Consider the following 12320-nt stretch of genomic DNA (forward strand, 5'->3'; position numbering starts at 1 on the left):
ACCAATGCAGTATGGAAGGCTAGGAGATGGGGGTCACACTTACTGTGTTCCTATGGAAACTTTGAATATTTGTTTTATATGGATTTTTATTCACTTTTCAGACATGATACTAACGTGTGCCCCTCAGCTGCTGAGCAAGCGTTTGTAGCTTGTACATTGGCAGAATGGGCCAGAAGCTTATGTTGTGACCCATTGTGAAAATAAAGTATCTTGAAATAACTGGGCATCAGGGAATGTTTGCAAGTATCCTTAAAGAAGGCACCAACATCCGCACAGGCTGCTGTGTCATGGAGAGACCCACTGCTTGTGGATCTGAAGGTTGAGCTAGCCCCACACAGCACAGAGGAGAGGTGGATGGCACAAGGCTGTGCCCTCTCTGTACAGCATCAGTCTGCTTAGCTCATCCCAAGTGTGTGCAGTTGGCTGAGAACTTTGGTGCCCAGAGTCTGTTGGTGAGGAATGTCATCTGCCTAGTGACCGGTTGGCATGGCCACTTCCTAGGGAGGTCATCTGAGGTTCTTTGAATCTTGCCTGCAGAAACCCTGACTGTTCCCTCAACCCTTGACTTCATCTGCATCACCACCTAGTAACAGTTGGGAGTATCATACAGCATTTGGCAGTCAACTTCCTGTAATAAATTCAACAACAGCAACTACTGTGTTGTAAATCTTTACCCTGACCTTTTAGATTATAGTTTACACACACACCTGTTACCTCCCCAAAGTATGCCAGGCTCTTAAACTAGTTAGCATTGAAAACCTGGTCAGGAGGAGGGCCAGTCATATCCTGTGATCCCAGCACTGGGAGACACCAGTGTGGGTTACATAGAGGCTCTACTTCAAGCAAAAGTGGCTGAGTAAAACTGCTAACCTGTCATGGAGAGAGAGACTCACTGCCTGTGGATCTGAAGGTTGAGCTACCTGTACCTCAACAGCTGCTTCCTCTCCAGGGTCTCCTTTCCCAGGCACAGGGCTTTATTTGCTAAGAACTTTCTTGGGAGCCACAAATAGTGGCTGGAGTTGGAAGATCTGAAGTGAAGCTGCTGTGTCCTATGCTGTGCCAGTAGGCTCAGGTGGAAATGTTACTAGGGTTGAAGGCCCCCACCCCAGGCCTTGGTTATTGGTGGTTTGTATAGCGGTGGGACTAAGGTCAGCTCCTGGCAGCAATACATTTTCCTATAGATAAAGGTTTTAAAGCTAGTGTGCCATATGGTCACTGGAAATACTTAACTATGAAGGTGATGGACAGATGGAAGAGGACACATTTTCTAAAGACTAAGTTCCAATCTAAAGGCTCAAACTGAAATGGCTAGAAGCCAGCATGGGATTCACAGGAAAGTACAACTTAGTTTTTGCTATTTTGAAGTAGGGCCCCAATATGCTGGCCTATTTGTTTTGTAGATCATGCTGCCCTCAAATTGATGCGTGTCTACATGTGTATATGTACCATGTGGGTTTTGCCTGAGGAGCCCAGAGAGGACATCAGATTGGGAGGGGAGTTCCAGAACATGGGTCCCTCACAAGAGCAGCCAGTACACTTAACCACTGGAGCCATCTCTCCAGCCCCCAAATAGTTTGTTTCTTTTTTAAACATAAAAGTTTTTGACCTGAAGAAACCGTTCTTTTTCATCTGTCTGACTGGCAAAGGCAGAGTTCCTCAGCCCTGATGGAGTGGTTGCCTAGCAGACTAAAGGCTGTGGGTTTTTTGCCATGAAAGGAGTTGAGTTCTGGAAGACAGGCATGCTCAGACAGGTCAGGAAGGCTGCTTTGACTTAGTTCTCAAAAACTAAGTTCTAAAGAAAGTCAGCAGGATCCAGCTCTGACCTTGAGTTTATCATCCTCCCGCTGCCTCAGTCTCATTGAGTGTTAAGATCTCACCCAGTGGCAGTATTTTTGGCATATGTATATATGTGTATGCTTGTATGGGTGCTTCTACGTATGTGTGTGGAAGCCAGAGACTGATCTCTGATCTCTTCCTTGAATACCTCCAGTTTATGTATATGTGATATGTCAGGAGAGGGGTGGGCAGTGCCAGAGGAGAATATCAGATGTCCTGTGTGTCATTTGAAGTCCCTTGAAAGAAGTTGAACCTGGAGCTAGGCTGGCAGCCCACAAGCCCCGTGATTTACCTCAAACACACTGGTGGCCAGCAAGCTAGAGATCCTCTGTCTCCTCCAGAGGCCACCCCTTTACAGTCCCCTGCCACCTGGTTTGTATGTGTGTGCTGAGATCAAACTTGAGACCTCATGCTTACAAGGCAAGCACTTTTCTCACTGGACCATCTCACTAGCCCCTGAAACTTTGTCCTTCTCTGGTTCATTCCCTGCCCAAATAGCAGCAGGCAGGGGCAGCCCAGAGCACTTGCCCTGAAACAGTCCTGGATTGAGAGCCTGGAGCTGGACAGACCCAGCTGGCACAGAGTACCTCTCGCTGCCTTATCTACAGTAGGAGTGAGTCAGAGTACCTCTAGGACTTGCCCATAGGCGGGGATTGCAGAGCCCATTAAGTGGAGGCACACATTTTACATATCAAAGCAGACCTGACCTCCAGGGTCCTACCTGGCATACCCTGCCCCCAACCCTGAACTTTCCAGCCCAGGGGCTGGGCTGCCCTTCCCCCAGAGAGGCTCTTCTCTCTCTCTCTCTCTCTCTCTCTCTCTCTCTCTCTCTCTCTCTCTTTCTCTCTCTCTCTCCTCTCCCCTTCTCTTCCCCCTCTGAGAGTGGTTTCCAATAAACCTGCCTTTAATATAATTGACTCTGGTCTGAATTAGCACATTTCACGGGGGCGGGGGGCAGCAGAGAATCCATCAGTGGTCTATAAGGCAGGCAAACCTTGCCCCTCTCAAGTTGCTTTTGGCCAGTGTTCTGTCACAGCTACAGAAAAATGAATAGCTAGGATATCCCTAGCCACACACCTAAAACATCGCTGCTGGTTTTGAGAGAAGGATTTTATGTAGGCCAGGCTGACCTCAAATTCAGATCCACCTGCCCCTACCTCCCTAGTGCTGGCATTAAAGGTGTCCACCACCACTGCCCAGCTGACCTAAAGTGTTTCTTAGGTGAAACCCGCTGGGCCGCCATGCTTGACACCCCGTTGGGAGAAGGCCTAGGAAGCTGGGCTGAGAGTATCTGGGCAGGAGTGTGCCTCTACTAGGTAGCTGGGATGCTAAAGCCGGGGCTGCCTGTGATGTGGCCTGTTCCCTCCTGTTTCCAACCTGCCTTGGCAGCTGTGCATGTTCAGCTCTTTGATTTATAGGCAGAGAGGCCACATTTGGCAAGTAAGTTTTAAGATATTACCTGGAACCTATTAAGAAACATTATTTGTGGTTTATCTCATTTAACTCGGCAGCTTGACAGGGTTTCTGAGTCTTAAGCACCAGGATCCTGGCCCTGGCTTCCTTGGGCCTCAGCATCCTTATGAGTCAAGGGGCATGGGTGACAGAAAGCCAGGCTCTTAAGACTACTTCTTAGCTGCGCAGCCTGGGACGGTGCTGGTCACGGCCACCAGGGGGCAGCAGCATCTAGTGTTTAAGGTGTGGCTCGTTGGCTAGGGGCCCAGCTCCACTCTGAAAGACGACTCCAAGCAGACTTGGTCCCTCTCCAGATTCCCCCAACCCTCATCCCTGTCTCAGTAGGACTTCCAGGGATCTCCAGTGGGTCGTCTTCAGCCTCTGTTTCGCTGTCTCTCTGCCTGTCCCTTCAGTGGGTAAAGCCTGCAGCCATGGCTTCCTGAAGTATCCCAGGCCTACTCCTGTGCCCACATTATATTTGTATATGCAGATCTGGCCTACCTGTGCCCTGAGAATAGGGTCCAGCGATTGTGTGTCTCCACGTAGCTGTCTCTGCTAATTGGCTCTGAGCCAGAAGCAGAGCCCACCTAGGCTTTCCTCTGCATGGTCCCGCCCACACCAACCATCCACTCCCATCCCCATTACCTGACCCTGACCCTCTCCTTACATCCACATCCCTGCAGAAGCCAGAACCTCGTGGTACCCAGGGCATCACTCTGGGCTGTTCAGAACCCAGCTTTCTGGACAAACAGCTCCCACGGAGGACAGAGGCCTGGCCTGAGTCATGTGACTCGTTCACAGCCCATCAAACTTGCACCTGAGTCTCACAGAAAACTGAAGATCTTGTTTGTAGTCCGGTGCTTTTGAGTCAGGGCACAAGAAGCCTTGCTTGGAAAGGTAAACTACAGGCCAATCTATAACATAAAGGACACCGTGCAACCACTAGAACTGTATCCTTCCCCAGGGGCCTGCATAGGACAGCAGAGGTTCTGGGATTCCAGAGGCAAGAGAGCAGGACCAAGAGGCTCTTAGGAGGCTCCTTCCTCCCATCTCCCTTTCCTTCTCGTCTTCCTCTCCTCCTCCTCTCCTCCTCTCCCCCCCGCCCCCCCTTCACAAGAGCCTGTCAGGAGCCTCAGCTGTATAGGTGAGAGTGTTCATTCTGGGGTCCTTTCCTCTATTGTGAGCTGTGTTTCCTGGAATGCAGCCATCATCTTTGGGGCACTCCCCTCCCCTTTCTCCTAGGCACAAGTAGACTGAGGAACCACACAGACTTAGTGAGTTCCTGACAGTGAGTTCCTGACAGGGTCTGCTAGGACCCTCAGATCCATGTCTTAATCTGTTTTCCTTCTTAATTTTTTCTTTAGATTGCTTGTTGTTGAAAGGGTGGTTTTTTTTTTTTTTGTTGTTGTTTTGTTTTTTGTATTCCTGTGTAGCTCACTCTGTAGAGCAGGCTAGCCTCACACTCAGAGATCCGCCTGCCTTGGCCTCCTGAGTGCTGGGATTAAAGGCATGTGCTGCCACCACTGCCACTGCCTGGCTCCAGGTAGATCTTATTCATGGAGTAACTCAGGAAGTACACAGTAGCCCTGGCTGGCCTGGTACTTATATGGCCAGCCTGGGCCTCAAACTTCTAACAATCCTCCTGCCTCAGGTTCCTGAATACTGGAATAAGACAAATCACTACACTGGTGCACATGGTGTGTGTGTGTGTGTGTGTTTAGAATTTGCCCATTATCTTGAGATGAACACTAGCCTTCACTTGCCTTAAGGCTTGTTTGTACTGGAATCACTGTTGGCTCTGGGTCTCTGAATTACCGAGCTGAAGATCTTAGGGTTCTCTAGGCTTCACCTGTACTGATTCTACTCCACACAATCAGTTAGTGAATCAACAGATTAACACTCCTACTCATCTCTCCCATCCTCCATTCACTTTGTCATCTGTCATATTCATTGTGCTGGTTAGTTTTCTGCCCCACCCCCCCGACACAAGCTGTGGTCATCAACAGAAAATGCCTTCATCAGATTGGCTACTGGCCACGTCTGTGTGGCATTTTCTAGATTAATGATTGATACAGGAGGGCCCAACCCAATGTGTGTGGTACCACTCCAGCAAAGGTGGTCCTGCAAGGTGACAAAAACATGAGGCATAAGCCAGTAAGCAGACTTCCTTAGGTGCTCAGCCTTCAGGTTCCTCGTCTCAATCCTCTACATGATGGATTATAAACTGTAAGAAGAAATAAACCCTTTCCTCCCTGAGTTGCTTTTGGTCATGGTGTTTATCACAGCAACAGAAAGCAAACTAGAGCAGAATTCTGCAGCACAGAGTGAGGTATTGCTATGACAGATCTGACCACGTTGTTGGGGGGGGGGGGCGTGCAGAGAGATTGTGGAATTGTTTGGAACTTTGGGCTGCAAAACACATTGAATACTGGAAGCTATCACTTACAGCTTTATCCCTTTGAAATAGGATTTCTCAATGAATCTACAGCTAGGCAGGCAGCTAACCAGCCCCACAGATCCTCCAGCCTCTGCCCTCCACAATGCTGGGTGTTATCAGGATATTCGAGGCAATGTTTTCCGTGAGTGCTGAGTTCTGAACGCAGGCCATCATGCTTACACAGCTAACTTTAGCCAAGAAGACATCAGTGAAGGCTGTCTTACTGGCTAGAAAAGAAACCAAAAACAAACAAACAAACAAACAACCAGATTTATTTATATTTACGTGCGTTGCTTGCATCTGTCTGTGCACCACATGCATGCATTACCTGCAGTGGCCAGAAGGGGTCGTTGAATCCCCTGCAAGTGAGCGTACAGACACCATGTGAGCGCTGAGGAGAAATCAAGCTTGGACCCTCTGGTAGAGCAACCCGTGCTCTTAACGTCTGAGCCAACGCTCCATCCTCTTTCTTGGCTTTTGCTTCCCCCCAACCTCTGGTAACATTCTAGGGCTCAAATTCTGGTCTTTGTGTTTGCAAGTGTTTCTTCACTGTCTCTACCCAAACTACAGCCTTCCTTGTCCGCAGCTTCCAGACGATGGGGTGTACCCAGAAATTTAGCAGGGAAGCTGTCCCTCTTAGCCTGGCTAGAAGTCCCTACTTTCTCCTGACTGAGAAAATGGGGCATATAAGATGCATCATTAGACAGGGCAAGAAGCACATTCAGAGAGACTGGGATTTCAGGCAGGCTCATCCCGAACCTGAACGTTTTACCCAGGGCATCTTCCTCTCTGGGCCACTGAACTTACTGCCTCTCTCCACCATCAGCTCCTGTCTGGGTGTTCTAGATGGCAGCCTTTGGAGAGGGGACTCTGGGATGCTGCATGCCACATCCCAAGAGACAGTTTGGTCTCTGCCTGGCTGGCTGTTCTAAAAATACCTTCTGCTAATGAAGGGAGGGCTGGGGTCTGGCTGGAGTGGGGTGCTGGGCCCCATTCTCCTGTGAGCAGGCCCTGTCCTGAGCTCATCAGCTAAGCAGGTAATTATGCGTGTGCTTTGTTCACCGCACAAAGGGGCTCTCAGCGAACTTCCGAGAGGCGCCGCTTCCTGGCTGATTTGATTTTTTTTTTTTTTTTTTTTTCCAGAGCTGGAGTGTGAAAGTCAAGCTGAACCTGCCTAATTGTGCCTGCGAAGGCAATTCAGAGAAGCTGCTCTTGGAAGGGAATCAGGACAATTAGCTCTGGGCTGTGTGGAGAAGGGACAAGAGAGCTCACCATGGTGAATGTCAGCCTGTCCCTGGGGGAAGCAAAGGGCAGCATTGAGTGAGAGTGAAGAGGTGGGTATCTTCTCCTGAGGCTGGGTGTGAGTGGTGGGGGTACAGGCATGGGAGCTAGGACCAGTCAGGAGAAGAAGAAATTAGCCCAGTCAGGGTAGGATACCAGTGGTCTTGGGCCACTAACACACCCCTGGAGCCTCAGTTTCCCTGAGTCTCCAAATGAGCAACACACACACACACTAGATGGACCAGATGGAGCACGCACGTTCATCCCAGGCAGCGGTAGGCGCAAGGCCAGGGCAGATGGTGCCAACAGGGCCCGCAGCAAACAATCCACAGCAGCTGTAAGCCTGGCCCTTCCGTGCCCAAGGGCCTGGCCGTGCAAGCCAACTGCTCTTCTCCCTACCTCCTGCACTGTGCCTGGACCAGGGGAAAATGTTACTAGTTCCTGTGACTCTTGGGGCTTCCAAGTCCATCCGAGAGCTGGGCATTCAAATCTCAGAGAGGTTGAGTCTGCAGCTTCTGGATTGGTTTCCTCCCTTGATTCAGGGCTCCATCTGGCACCAAGTAGGTGACAAATGCTTATCCTTCCTATAGCATCAGGAAACTCAGGTCTATAAGTTCAGCTCCCATTCAATAAAGTACCTGTGTGTGTGTGCTTTGTTATATTTCATTGTGTGTGTGAATATGAACATGTGTGTGCCTTGGCACATATGTGTATCAGAGGGCAACCTCAGGTATTGGCCCTCACTTTCTACCTTGAAATAGTTCCTTTTGCTGTTGTTTGCAGCTCAGATTCTCGTCCCATCTCCTTGTAGGAGCACAGGAACTATAGATGCTCATACTACTGTGTCCAGTTTTTAATGTGGGGCCGGAGACTTGAATTCGGGTCCTCACACTTGCACCACAGTCTCTTTTTCCCACTGGGCCATCTTCCCAGCCCTGTGTGTCTGTTTTAGATTTATTTATGTGTGTGGATGTTTTGCCTGTATGTATATGTATGCACCATGTAAGTTCCCAGTTCCCACAGAGACCAGCAGAGGCATCAAACCCCTAGAGCTGGAGTTAGGTGGTTGTGAGATGCCAGGTGCATGCTGGGAATCAAACTCTGGGCCTCTCTCTGGAAAGACAGCAAATGATCTGAATCATTGAACCATCTATGTGTGTCTATTGTAGAGAGAAATTTCTAGAGAGAGTATGACTACCTGCTTTAAAAAGAGACCAAGGTATATACAATTGGTTTTATTCGTTTTGTTTTATTTTTTAAATGATTTCTTTTAGTTCTCTCTCTCTCTCTTTCTTTTTTTGGTTTGGTTTTTTCGAAATAGGGTTTTTCTGTGTAGCCTTGGCTGTCCTGGAACTCACTCTGTAGACCAGGCTGGCCTCGGACTCAGAAATCCGTCTGCCTCTGCCTCCCAAGTGCTGGGATTAAAGGCGTGCACCACCACACCCGGCAATGTGTAGCCCAGGCTGGCCTCGAACTCGTGATCCTACTGCCTCTGCCTCCTTCAGTAAATCCTACTGGCGTGTGCCACCACTACCGGCTCTTTTAGTTTTCAAGATTATAATCTGACCAGGAGAAACAGTCTTCCCCAGGAAAAAGTACACCAATTGGTTATCCAATACTAAGTGGTCAGCCCTGAAAACATTCATACCGGTAACCTTATACAGACCGAGAAGGCTGTACTTGTGCACATTATACTCATCTTAAAGGGACGTGGCTAGCTCTGTCTGTCAGGACAAGCCTATGGTGTAGAGTGCCCACGTCTACACACAGGGTATGACAATCACATTTCTTGGCTGTGCTTTGTGGGTTAGACTCATATATCTAGAGGAATCAGAAAAGGCCTGGCCTTTGGCTCCTGCTCCGTGAGTTTTAACATCCCTGCTGTGGCCATCATTGGATGGCTCAGGCTCCGACTGTAAAACCCAGATAAACTGGCAGGTGGGATGGGATGACTCCTTCTATGTGGCTGGAATGAGAGCATCAGGGCTCGGTATGTCAGTGTCCTCCAGCAAGGGGCATGCTGGTGTTCATCTGATTGGTCTATGTTTGAGCCATGCTAGTTAAATAGGTGTGTGTGTGTGTGGAGGGGTTGTTTCCTTGTTTGTTGTTTGTAACTCATGTATCTTAGGCTTTCCTCAAGTTCACTGTTCAACCATGCTTCCTCTTAACTTTGTAATCTTCTGCCTCTTTAAGTCCTGAGTGCCAGGATCACTGGGAATATACCACCATGCCCAGTTTATATAGTGCTGTGAATTAAGGGCTTTGTGAATGCCAGACAAATATGCTACCAATGGATCCACCTCATAAGCCTCCAGCTAAGTGGTTTATGTTTACTCTTTGAATGTTTCTATTTATTCTTTGATCATGTGGTGGCTGGTTTTATGTCAGCTTGACACAAACTAGAGTCATCCAAAAGGAGGGAATCTCAATTGAGAAAATGCCTCCATAAGATCTAGCTATAGGGCATTTTTTAAATTAGTGATTGATGGGGAAGGTCCCAGCCCATTGTGGGTGGTGCCTTCCCTAGGCTGGTGGTTCTGGGTTCTATAAGAAAGCAACCTGAGCAAGCCAGTAAGTTGCATCCCTCCATGGCCTCTGCATCAGTTCCTGCCTCCAGGTTTCAGCCTGCTTGAGTTCCCATGCTGACTTCCTTTGATGATGAACATTGATCTGGAAGTGTAAGCTGAATACACCCTTTCCTCCCCAACTTTCTTTTTTGTCATGGTGTTTCTTCTCAGCAATATTTGAATCATTGATGAAGACTAAGACAGAGGCTATTGGTGAAGGTGCAGCCTGGTAAAGCAAGGAACTCCAACACGTTGGAGATGGCAGTAGTGTGGGATGACCACCAAGAACAACAGCTGGAGTTGGAGTGGAGCTGAGCCTGGAAGACAAGCTGTGTGTGCTATAGGGGGCAGAGCTGGAAAAGTGTCCCCAGCCGTTTGGAGGAGCCCAGAAAATTATGAGTGTATCTCAGATAATTGGACTCAGTTACTTACACTACTGGAGATTGGTTTTGGTTTGTTCAGATTATAACAGTCTCCTGGTTCTTCCTTCTTGAAGAAAGAAAGCATTTAATTTATCCTTTATTTTTTAGAAGCCCACAGTTAAGAAACTTTTAATTTTAAAGAGTTTTGGATTTTAAAGAGAATGTATTTTTAAAGATTGGAACATTCAAAGCTTGAAATGTTTATATTAAGATGTTGATATTAAAGTGTCATTTTAGCTGGGCGTGGTGGTGCACGCCTTTAATCCCAGCACTCGGGAGGCAGAGGCAGTTGGATTTCTGAGTTCGAGGCCAGCCTGGTCTACAAAGTGAGTTCCAGGACAGCCAGGGCTACACAGAGAAACCCTGTCTCGAAAAACCAAATAAAATGAAATATAATAAAAATAATAAAGTGTCATCTTAGGGAAGAACACGAAAGAAAATGTTATGGCTTAATGGTGCGTTGTGTTTCAAGTTTACAAGGGATCTTTTGGGCTGGCTGGTTTTATTCCAACTTAAGGCAGCTAGAGTCACCTGAGAGGAAGGAAACTGAATGGAGAAAATGCCTTCATAAGAGCTGGCTGAAAGACATTTTCTTAATTAGTAATTTATGGGGGAGGGCCCAGCTTTTTGTGGGTGGGGCCACCCCTGGGCTGGTGGTCTTGGGTTCTATAAGAAAGCAGGCTGAGCAAACCATGAGGAGCAAGCCAGTAAGCAGCCTCTGCATCAGCTCCTGCCATCCATGAGTTTCTGTCTTTGTTCTTGGATGATGAACACTGATGGGGAACCATAAGTGGAATAAACCCTTTCCTCTCCAACTGCTGTCCACTGCAAAAGGAAACTTCTCTGACCAATGCTGAGAACAGCACTTATCAATGAGTTTGAACAACCATTGAGAAGACAGTTTGACAACACATTCATTTAACAAAGCAACACTTGTGTGTGTGTGTATGTGTGTGTATCATACAAGGCCTATAGCTGGGTAGCACCAGAGATATCTTTTCTTCTTCTCCAGGGGCCTACATGAACCTTGGGGCACTATGAAATCCAGCCCTTCCTCTAGGGAGTAAAATTTCAGGGCAGTCCCCAGCTTGCTTTCTCCCTGTTTGCAGTCAATATGTGTTGTCTTTAGCAATAGGGCCTTACCATCCAGTTCTGGTAGGCAAGCAATGGCAATAGCTTGTGTTGTTTTGGGGCCTCTGGGGGCTTCCCTGACCAATAACTCATAGGGAGGCAGCCCACACTTGGCACTGATTATTTTGTTTAATGACCCATGTCTTCTAGGGAAAACATTGTCCACCCATGCATAGTACCTGTGTTCAAACTTTTAAAAAATATGTTTTCAAAATGAGCTTGCAATGTAGTGGGTTTCCATTAGGGTTTTTCACATAGGCTTAGTTTTGATTAATCCATCCTACCTCCTCTTCCTCCCCAGTTAGATGATTGAGATACTCACGGACAAAGAACCCTCAAGGCTGCTTGTGAACATAGGGTGTGGGCTGCTGTGAGTGGGGCCAGAAAATGTAGGCCTGGAGACAAACTATCCTAGTTGGCTCTTCTGTTGCTGTGATAAAACACTGAACCAACTGGGGAGGAAAGGGTTTATCTTATAAATCTACAATCCGTTATCATGGGAAGTCAGTGCGTAAGCTCAAGGCAGGAGCCATGAAGGAATGATGACTACTGGCTTGCTTGTTCCCTGTGGCTTCCTTGGCTGGCTTTCTTAATTCAGCCCAGGTCCATCTGCCTAGGAGTTGGAGAGGGGAGGGGGGCACTCCTTTACATTAACCATTAGAAATGCCCACAGGCTAATCCAATGGAGGCAATTCCTCAACTGAGGTTCCCTCTTTTCAGGTGACTCTAATTCGTGTCAAATCACAATACAAAACAAAAGCACACAGCCTTTTGCATCTGAGGAGACAGAGCTCCAAGGGAGATCCCCCAAATAGAAGCCCCCACCCCGACCCCTGCCAGCCACTTCTGTGTCCAGCTGTCCACTGGATGTGAAGCCAGGCCATGTTCCGCTTTTTCAGCCAGCACACAGGAACAGCTGCACCCCATCACCGATGGCACAGGGAGGAAGTCTCAGCATGCTTTATGGTAGGATTTTGTGGCTCCTGAAACAGGTTGCAAGTTCTGCCCACGTGTGGCTGGCCACTGTCGGTTCTTGACTACCTTAATGGCATCTTTTGCAGAGCTACAGTGCTCCAGCAAAAACAGCCCCTGATGTGGAGTGCTCTCACTGAATTCTGTGTGGTGGGATGAGGGTCCAAGAGTTTCACATGGGGGCTTCTGTAGTCCTGGACCTGTGCTTAGTTGCTCAAACCT

Source organism: Mus caroli, chromosome 12, assembly GCF_900094665.2.
Source record: "Mus caroli chromosome 12, CAROLI_EIJ_v1.1, whole genome shotgun sequence".
NCBI classification, from domain to species: Eukaryota; Metazoa; Chordata; class Mammalia; order Rodentia; family Muridae; genus Mus; species Mus caroli.